We start from the raw sequence: 11,653 nt of genomic DNA, 5'->3' as shown, positions 1-11,653 counted from the left end.
GTGTTGATTCCCTTTATGTATTTAAATGTTTCTATCATATCCCCCCTGTCTCGTCTTTCCTCCAAGCTATACATGTTAAGATCCTTTAACCTTTCCTGGTAAGTTTTATTCTGCAATCCATGAACCAGTTTAGGAGCCCTTCTCTGAACTCTCTCTAAGGTATCAATATCCTTCTGCAGATACGGTCTCCAGTACTACGTACAGTACTCCAAGTGAGGTCTCACCATTGTTCTGTACAATGGCATGAGCACTTCCCTCTTTCTACTGCTAATACCTCTCCCTATACAACCAAGCATTCTGCTAGCATTTCCTACTGCTCTATTGCATTGTCTGCCTACCTTTAAGTCATCAGAAATAATCACCCCTAAATCCCATTCCTCAGATGTTGAGGTTAGGACTCTATCAAATAGTCTGTACTCTGCCCTTGGGTTTTTACATCCAAGATGCATTATCTTGCACTTATCCACATTAAATGTCAGTTGACACAACTCTGACCATTTTTCTAGTTTACCTAAATCATTTGCCATTTGGCGTATCCCTCCTGGAACATCAACCCTGTTACATATCTTAGTATCATCAGCAAAAAGACATACCTTACCATCAAGACCTTCTGCAATATCACTAATAAAAATATTAAAGAGAATGGGTCCAAGTACAGATCCCTGAGGTACCCCACTGGTGACAAGCCCAAGCTTCGAATATACTCCATTGACTACAACCCTTTGTTGCCTGTCACTCAGCCACTGCCTTACCGATTCAACAATATTGGAATCCAAACTTAAATATCGCAGTTTATTGATAAGCCTTCAATGTGCAATAGTGTCAAAAACCTTACTGAAATCTAGGTAAGCAATGTCTACTGCACCACCCTGATCTATAATTTTAGTTACCCAATCAAAAAAATTAATAAGATTAGTTTGGCATAATCTCCCTGAAGTAAATCCATGTTGTCTTTGATCTTGAAATCCATGTGTTTTATATATTCAACAATCCTATCCTTTAACATGGTTTCCATCACTTTCCCCACTACTGAAGTAAGGCTTACTGGCCTATAGTTGCCCGACTCCTCCCTATTACCTTCCTTGTGAATGGGCACAACATTCACCAACTTCCAATCTTCTGGGACTACTCCTGTTATCAATGATTGGTTAAATAAATCTGTTAATGGTTTTGCTAGTACACCATTAAGCTCTTTTAATAGCTTTGGGTGTATTCCATCAGGTCCCATTGACTTATTTGTCTTTACTTTTGAGAGTTGAAATAGAACCTCCTCCTCTGTAAACTCACGTGTAATAAATGACTAATTTATCCTTTTTCTTAACTGAGGTCCCTTTCCTTAATTTTCATTTGTAAATACCGAACAAAAATATGGATTGAGGCAGTCAGCTAGACCTTTATCCTCTTCTACATACCTTCCTTCTTTTGTTTTTAATCTAACTAATCCTTGTTTTACTTTTCTTTTCTAATTTATGTATCTAAAAAAAGTTTTGTCCCCCTTTTTACTGACTGTGCTATTTTCTCTTCTGTGTGTGATTTGGAAGCTCATATAACTTGCTTAGCCTCTTTCTGCCTAATCTTATAGATCATTCTGTCTTCCTCACTCTGTTTTTTTTTTTTATAATTACTAAATGCTAACTTTTAGTTTTTTACTATTTTGGCCACATCTGCGGAGTACCACAGTGGATTCTTGAATTTTTTGCTTTTACTGACAAGCCTAATGCAATTTTCTGTTGCCTTCAGTAGTGCAACTTTTAAATAAATAATCCCATTTCTCTTGGACTCCATTTAAATTGCTCCAGTCTGATAATGACTCCTTTACACATATTCTAATTTTAGAAAAGTCTGTTTTTCTAAAGTCTAAAACTTTTGTATTTGTGTGGTGTGACTCAGTCACTGTTCTTATATTAAACCACACTGACTGATGATCACTGGATCCTAAACTTTCACCTACAGTAATATCGGATACCAAATCTTCATTTGTTAACACTAAATCTAGTATGGCCTCTTTACGAGTTGGCTCCTCAACGACTTGTTTTAGAGACAATCCCAGTAGGGAGTTTAGCATATGTGTGCTCATGTCACAAGCAGCTATTTTTGTTTTCCAATTCACATCAGGAAGATTAAAGTCACCCATGATGATAACTTCCCCCTTCATTGTCGTTTTAGCTATTTCTAAAATACACCTAGGACTAAAGAAAGGATTAGACATAAAGAAGGGGAAGGTCACCTAAACTGACCTGCAGGCCATTCATCCGTGAGCTGGGTTCTTAGCTCAGAAGAATATGAGTGGTTCTATATACTTGCTTTATTCCACACTGGTTTTTTTAATGTAACCCCTTAAGGACTGGATTGTTTTTTGCGATGTTGTACATTTGCGACCAGGCCTCTTTTTACACTTTTGTGGTGTTTGTGTTTAGCTGTAATTTTCCGCTCTCTCATTTACTGTTCCTATACAAATTATATGTTGTTTTTTTCAGGACAAAAAAGGCTTTCTTTACATACCATTATTTATATAATCTCATGTAATTTAATTTAAAAAAAAATAAAAAAATACATGTTTTTTGACTTTTACTTGAAATATCTTTTACTCATCTAAAAAAGCAAATAAAAAAAACCTGCTAAATAGATTCAAAATTTTGTCCTGAGTTTTAAAATACCCAGTGTTTACATGCTTTTTTTTGCAAGTTATAGGGCTATAGGTACAAGTAGGATATTGCGGTTTCAAAACATACATTTTTTCAAATTTATCAATAGTGACATTGTAACATTATTATCTGTCAAAAATCTCTGAATAACACCCAGGGTATTCAATATAAGGTATGTCCAGTCTTTTTTAGTAGCCACCTAGTCGCAAACACTGGCCAAAGTTAGAGTTCATATTTGTTTGTGTGTGAAAAAAGTAAAAAACTAAATTGAACGCTAATTTTGGCCAGTGTTTGTGACTAAGTGGCTACTAAAAAAGACTGGACATACACCATTTGCAATACCTTGGATTGTCTTCTTTTGCAAATGGTATGCCATCATGGGGGTAATTCTCATTCCTGGGCTACCATACGCTCTCAAAGGCAATGTAACCAACCTGGACATTTTCAATGTAAAAATATTTGACCCTGTAACTTTCAAAAACGCTATAAAATCTGTACAGGGGGGCTACTGTTAAACTCGGGAGACTTTGCTGAACAAAAATATTAGTGTTACAATACAGGAAAACGTATCACAACAATTATATCATCAGTAAAAGTGCTGTTTGTGTGTAAAAAAATTAGAAAAAAGTCACTTTCACTGACAATATCATCGCTGTGATAGGTTTTACTGTTTTGAATCACTAATATTTGTGTCCAGCGAAGTCTCCCGAGTAAAACGGTACCCCCCATGTACAGGTTTTAAGGTGTCATAGAAAGTTACAGGGTAAAATACAGTGCTAGCAAATTAAATTCTCTGCAATTTCGGCCTGGGTTAGCAGGCAGGTCCCTCAAATTGCAATTAATAAAATTACTTAATTATGTAAAAATATTACATAAATACGAACGTAGAATTTAAATATATATGCATATTTATATATTTGAAGTCTACATGTATATTTATATAATTATTTATGTAATTTTGTATATGGACAAATGTATATTTCGTATTATTTATATATACATAGATATATATTCAATTTCATTTGAAGTGTATTTTGATATAAATATATATATATATTAATATCAAAATACAGTTAGAATAAAATTTCATATATATATATTTTTATTATTATTTTAAAAAAAATTTTATTTAATTTAATTTACTTATTATTTGTATTTTATAATTATATATATATATATACACACACAATATATATAGCTTTTATATATATTATATATATGTGTGTAATTTAATTATAAGTGTATTTTTATATAAATATATGTACATACTAATATAAAAATACACTTGGTATGACATTATATATATGATATATAGACATTAGTGTTGTCGCGAACCCGAAATTTTCGGTTCGCGAGCGGCGAACGCGAACTTCCGCAAATGTTCGCGAACCGGCGAACCGCGCGAACCGCCATTGACTTCAATGGGCAGGCGAATTTTAAAACCAACAGGGACTCTTTCTGGCCACAAAAGTGATGGAAAAGTTGTTTCAAGGGGACTAACACCTGGACTGTGGCATGCCGGAGGGGGATCCATGGCAAAACTCCCATGGAAAATTGCACAGTTGATGCAGAGTCTGCTTTTAATCCATAAAGGGCAGAAATCACCTAACATTGACACCTGTCCTCAAAGCCCTGCCCTGATACACACTGACACAGAGCAGAATAGAGACTGTTCCCGTCCTCAGAGACCATGATACACACTGACACAGAGCAGAATAGAGACTGTTACCCCTACATAGGGTCACTTGGCAGATATGGCGGGGTCGTGGGAGGGGGAGGATGACTTTCACCTCTTCCCCTGTTACATTCCCGTTGTGCTGTGACATCACCCTTATATGCTGTGTAAAGCATACTATTTAATTTGATCAGCATGGCCACTTGAGTTTTTATAGTTTTCATGCTGCTTGTAGTTTATATATGGTTCACAAAAATCAAACAAATGATAAAGTAAACATGTAAGGATTCAGAATATTCTTTCAAACCCTTACACATTGTGTGTACGTATTTTTTGTCTTAAGTTTGTGGCTTTAAAGAGGTTTACGTTGTTTCTATGATGTGCATAACATGTTCTTGTAAATGTTTGTTAAATTTTTCCTGGAATTGTAATTTTTCAATCTGAATAAAGATAGTCAAATCCCTGATACACACTGACACAGAGCAGAATAGGGACTGTTCCCCCTACATAGGGTCACTTGGCAGATATGGATTGACACCTATCCTAATGATCCCTGATACACACTGACACAGAGCAGAATAGGGACTGTTCCTCCTACATAGGGTAACTTGGCAGATATGGATTGACACCTGTCCTCAAAACCCCTGATACACACTGACACAGAGCAGAATAGGGACTGTTACCCCTACATAGGGTCACTTGGCAGGTATGGATTGACACCTGTCCTCAAAGCCCATGATACACACTGGGGGGAGCTACTGTCCTCCCCAACCCCTGCGCGGTGGGTGGGGGCCATAAATCACAATGGGGGGACCTACTTTCCTCCCCCCCGGCCCCCATCCCTGCGCGGTGGGTGGGGGGCATAAATCACAATGGGACGGACCTACTGATAGGAGTGGAGTATTGTTCATATCAGTTTAATACCTTCCGCGTCTCCTATCAGTGGACGTGTATATGGCAGCCATTTTAGGAACCGCACACCTGGGACCCGAGCAAGGTCACCTCGTTCAAGCTGCTCTGGTTCCTTGATGAGCCAGCTGCCCGTGAGTTAACATGTCCCGTGGAGAAGCATTCTGTCCTGTAAAGCCTCACCACAAAAAAACTAAATAAATAACAGCACTCGGAGTGGTGAGTTTAGTAAATGTTCATATCAGTTTAATACCTTCCGCGTCTCCTATCAGTGGACGTGTATATGGCAGCCATTTTAGGAACCGCACACCTGGGACCTGAGCAAGGTCACCTCTTTCAACAGGCGACATGATTTGGCCCTGTAAAACTATCCTGGATATTCTCTACAATTTCTATGGATATGGCATTGATTTATGTAACAGGGAGATGGAAGAAGATGCTTGGTCGGTCCTCTTACTTGAAATTTGGGGCACTGCGCGGGCAAGCTAATGTGCCACCAGATAGGAGTGGTGAGTTTAGTATTGTTCATATCAGTTTAATACCTTCCGCGTCTCCTATCAGTGGACGTGTAAATGGCAGAGATTTTTAATTGTTGAATCACCTCCCCTTTTTAGGCCAAGGTGGGAAGATGCTTAGACCACTGGTATATTGGTGCCATCTTGGAGGATTTTTTTTTGGTTTGGTTTTTGAAGCCACAGTACTGCACCAGTGGGCCTAAAAATTAGGCATGTACACATGCCTGAAAAATTTGGTATTGTTGCAGCCGCTGCTGTAGCAGCGGCCAGAAAAATTGATGTTTGTTTCACAGGCAGAAAGTGCCCTAAAACATGGCGGCTTGAACCCTAGTTGGTGGCGGATAAGTCACGCAAGTCAAACGTCATTCAGAGCTAAAATACAGCAGCGTGTGGACCATTTTTAGCCCAAGGCAGCTCATCTCATCAGGCCTTTTTTAATCGAATGTATCGCCCAGTGTCAGTCCCTTCGGGATCCATCCCTCATTCATCTTAATAAAGGTGAGGTAATCTAGACTTTTTTGACCTAGGCGACTTCTCTTCTCAGTGACAATACCTCCTGCTGCACTGAAGGTCCTTTCTGACAGAGCCGCTTGAAGGACACTGACTGGCTGCTGTTAGCTTACACTAGAAACCTTTTTTCTTTGTAAAAGCACGCTATAGAGACACCAGATATGATTGGCAATGTGCACTTGAACAGTTCTGCAGAGCACACACTGTAGGCCTGACACACCCGCTTGAAGACAAGTAACTGCTATTCAATCTATAACAGTGAAAAAAAAATTTTGTTTATAAAAGCACGCAATAGAGACACCAGATATGATTGGCAATGTGCACTGGAACAGTTCTGGAGAGCACACGCTGAAGGAAGGACTGACAGAGCCGCTTGAAGGACACTGACTGGCTGCTATTAGCTTACACTAGAAACCTTTTTTCTTTGTAAAAGCACGCTATAGAGACACCAGATATGATTGGCAACTGTCAAAGCACGCTGGCACAGGTCTGCAGAGCACACGCTGAAGGAAGGACTGACAGAGCCGCTTGAAGGACACTGACTGGCTGCTATTAGCTTACACTAGAAACCTTTTTTCTTTGTAAAAGCATGCTACAGAGAAACCAGATATGATTGGCAATGTGCACTTGAACAGTTCTGCAGAGCACACACTGTAGGCCTGACACACCCGCTTGAAGACAAGTAACTGCTATTCAATCTATAACAGTGAAAAAAAAATTTTGTTTATAAAAGCACGCTATAGAGACACCAGATATGATTGGCAATGTGCACTGGAACAGTTCTGGAGAGCACACGCTGAAGGAAGGACTGACAGAGCCGCTTGAAGGACACTGACTGGCTGCTATTAGCTTACACTAGAAACCTTTTTTCTTTGTAAAAGCACGCTATAGAGACACCAGATATGATTGGCAATGTGCACTGGAACAGTTCTGCAGAGCACACGCTGAAGGAAGGACTGACAGAGCCGCTTGAAGGACACTGACTGGCTGCTATTAGCTTACACTAGAAACCTTTTTTCTTTGTAAAAGCACGCTAAAGAGACACCAGATATGATTGGCAACTGTCAAAGCACGCTGGCACAGGTCTGCAGAGCACACGCTGAAGTAGGCCTGACACCCAGACGCTTGCAGACAACTAACTGCTCTTCTATTACAGTGAAAAAAAAATATTTATTTTAAATGTAAAGCTTAACCTATTGTTAAAACAGATATGAGTGGTGGCACTGACTGTGCAAATTGGCAAGGCATCCAACCTGACACAGAAGCTGGCAGGCAGGCAACTGCTCTTCTATTACAGTGAAAAAAAATTATTTCTTTTAAATGTAAAGCTTAACCTATTGTTAAAACAGATATGAGTGGTGGCACTGACTGTGCAAATGGGCAAGGCACCCAACCTGACACAGAAGCTGGCAGGCAGGCAACTGCTCTTCTATTACAGTGAAAAAAAAATATTTATTTTAAATGTAAAGCTTAACCTATTGTTAAAACAGATATGAGTGGTGGCACTGACTGTGCAAATGGGCAAGGCACCCAACCTGACACAGAAGCTGGCAGGCAGGCAACTGCTCTTCTATTACAGTGAAAAAAAAATATTTATTTTAAATGTAAAGCTTAACCTATTGTTAAAACAGATATGAGTGGTGGCACTGACTGTGCAAATTGGCAAGGCATCCAACCTGACACAGAAGCTGGCAGGCAGGCAACTGCTCTTCTATTACAGTGAAAAAAAAATATTTATTTTAAATGTAAAGCTTAACCTATTGTTAAAACAGATATGAGTGGTGGCACTGGGCAAGTAGGCACAGTATCCAATGTGAACCTCACACAGAAGCTGGCAGGCAGGCACCTGCAATTACATTACACAGGGGAGAAAAAAAAAGCGGCCTGATGTTATAGCCCTAAAAGGGCTTTTTGGGGTGCTGTCCTTACAGCAGAGATCAGATGAGTCCTTCAGGATTGTAGTGGACACTGAATACCCTAGCCTAGCTATCAATTTCCCTATCTAATCAGCAGCAGCTAAACTTTCCCTCCTCTCACTAAGCATGCAGCTTCAGAATGAATCGAAAATGGATGCTGGGAGGGAGGTTGGAGGGTGTGGAAGGGAGGGAGTGCTGCTGATTGGCTGGAATGTGTCTGCTGACCGAGAGGCACAGGGTCAAAGTTTGCCCAATGATGACGAATAGGGGGCGGATCGAACTGCGCATGTGTCCGCCCGCCACGGCGAACACGAACACGCTAAGTTCGCCGGAACTGTTCGCTGGCGGACAGTTCGGTACATCACTAATAGACATATATTATATAATTATAATATATGTCTATATATCATATATATATATACACACACATATCTTTTTTTTTTTTTTTTTTATTAACATTAACTTTTTTTTTTCTTTGATTTTACAGTTGCAGGGAGACTGCTTGTCAGTACAGACAGTCCCCCTGCAGGCAGACAGATGGACACATATTGTGACCATGTGATCTCTCTGTTGAGCGATCACATGGCCCCAGGGGTCATAATCCACCAAGGGGAGACTGTCTGGGCTGCATGCAGTCTCCCCACACCGGAAGCACCGCCGATCGCCGCCGGGGGAACGACGGCGATCGGGTAAGTAACTAAGACCGTTAGGACGGTTCAGGACCGTCATCAGTCGGCAACGCAAAAATGCAGATGACGGTCCTGAACCGTCCTCGGTCCTTAAGGGGTTAACAATATTGTACTTTTCTTATTTTTAGGCATTTTATCATACATACCATCATCACTGTACTATACTCTTTAAGGTATTTAACCTCCGTTTGTATTTATATAAAGTGCTACACCATATTGGCTATTTGTATATTTGTTGGGTGTATTTGGAGAGATTACACTTAGTGTTTTAGCAGCTGTATTGCAATAGATCTGGTCGGAGCACTTGAATTGTATATTGTATTTCATATACTGTATCCAGCGCCGGTATACTTTTTTTTCTTTTTGTGATCATTATTATCATTATTTTTTACATTTATTTTGTGTTTATATTTATATTTTATAATTTAAATACTATTACTGTATTAGATATTTTGTAAGCATTTCCTATGTGAATTATTATATATATATATTTTTACAGGCTGCGTTTATGGCATTTGTATAGCAATATTTGATATGCAGTAGTATATTTCTGAAGTCCTCATTCTACCTACTAATAACTGTTATATATTTGTTATAGATTTTTGTATAGATTGTGTGTTTCTGATTTATTTATATATTATGCTATATAGCGTTGTCCATTTTTTGCTTATATTCTATATTCTGTGTTATCTCTCTATAGTGTCCAGACTGCCAAGTAACAGCAATTATGCAATACTGTTTACTTGGGCATTAGTCTGGAACATTTTATTTAAGGTTACGACCCTGCTTTTATTATTTGAAATGAATCTATACATTGTCACTTAGAAGGTTTGTATAATTTATTTTTACATACATAGTTTTTACACAGTAGCGCTGTACCCTCTTATTTTTTATTAGCACTCCAGAAAGGCATGCTACAATAAATTTCATCCATGTCCAATATGGGTTATTTTTTATCCTACACTTCACAGATCATGACTAGCTTTTTTAAATATATACTATTATTTATGATGCTGTGTACTATGAATCCCATGAAGCGTCACGGGAGACATTAGGCTGCCTGAGCCTCATAGGAATTGTAGTTCACAGAAAATGTCATTTCCACTACTGTTGACTGCTTTTCATATGATTCTCTGCCAGCATGATGTACAAGATTTGTCTACTGAACTTCATACTAACTGCAGAGCCGGCGCGTCCTATAGGCGACTTAGGCAGTCGCCTAGGGCGCACCGGCCTGGAGGGTGCCAGATTTAAGTGACTATCTTCAAGTGTGCAAAGTTATACTATAACCGCATAATGTGGTATAACTATAGCATAACTTTATGCACACTTGAAGATAGTTTAGTGTGCACATTTTAACACATTTCTGTTTAGTATTAAATCCACCTAGCTTCCTGATCTATGTTAAGTACTTTGTTATTTCCCTGTTACTAGTTAATATTATTTTGGAGTAGTAACCTCTTTTGTAGTTAACTGCAGCGTTGATACACATATGCAGTGCTTTATTTTGTTAGGAGTCTGATGTAGTATGTCTATGACATGTATATATTGTTTTTTCACACTTTCCTCACAGTTTTTGTTCACGTTTGTTTATCACGTTTTATTTTTTCCAACACATCTACTGTTCATATACGTGTTCTCACTCTATTGGCTCCTTTATTTATGTACCTAGTAATAACGGTGGTTTATCTATCTAATTCTCTGCCCTAGATTTCCTTACATCTCTTGTTTCTATATTCCTAGCACTCCACTGCCATGTAATAGCACTGGTGAATCGCGAACTCTTTGTTGTATATCATTGCTTAGCAACGCCGACGCTATTGCTTGCATCATCACGTTTGATCACGTGCCCTGCCTGTGCACTTCTGGGTTCGGGCGGGTGACGGATCTCTCCACACTTCATTGGTAAGTGATTATTTTATTTTTCCTATATATCACCATATTGTTGATCTTCAAAAAGACCCGTGCAGGGTCAAAACGTTGATCGGGACAATGTATATGTATATGTATATGTAATCCTGCTACTCCTTAACAACAGAAAATAAACAGGCCTGAGGCCTTTGAAACTGGACTTTGTCTTGACCTGGCTTCCTTACCCTAGAGGGCTGTGCAGTTGCCAAAAAGATCCTGGACAAACACACACAGGGAAGTAAGTTTGTCACAATATATATGTATGTATATTAGAATGATCAAATCTGGTGTACCCTGACTGACCAATCTATTAAAGACAGATGTTAAATGAGCTTTATTTGCTATCTGAAGTAGAGTGCAAGCTTTATTGGCAAAAGTGATTACATTAGAATACAAGCTTTATTAACTAACTGAATTACATTAGTAGTCTAGCTTTATTGGGCTTTAAACAAGGTGCTTTTGCATGTAAATTCTCATTTTAGTTTTAATTATTATGATATATCATAGTGGATGTGGGCATGATGTCCTAGCAAGCCAATTATTTTACAAATAGATAAAAAATTACAAAAATAAGTGCTCTCTATCTGTAAATGAAGCTGCAGTTCACCAACAAGGTGTTCCCTCAACCTTGTGCAAAACAAGACAAATATATAGAGAAAGGTGAACAGCGCTAGCAATATACACAGATATATATATATATTACATACGTAATTGGAGATACTTCTCGGTGGTATAGCTTAAAAGAAAAAAAAAACAGAATACAATAATAGTGTAATATATTTTGATGGTATAGTGGATGATGGAGGAATATATAATTCTCACTCACACTTTGAAGAGCTTTATAAGCTCAATGTCAAGGGCCTGGACGGAATAATCTGTCCGT

Source organism: Pelobates fuscus, chromosome 3 (assembly GCF_036172605.1).
Source record: "Pelobates fuscus isolate aPelFus1 chromosome 3, aPelFus1.pri, whole genome shotgun sequence".
In the NCBI taxonomy this organism is placed as follows: domain Eukaryota; kingdom Metazoa; phylum Chordata; class Amphibia; order Anura; family Pelobatidae; genus Pelobates; species Pelobates fuscus.
Note: the sequence above shows the minus strand (reverse complement) of the source record.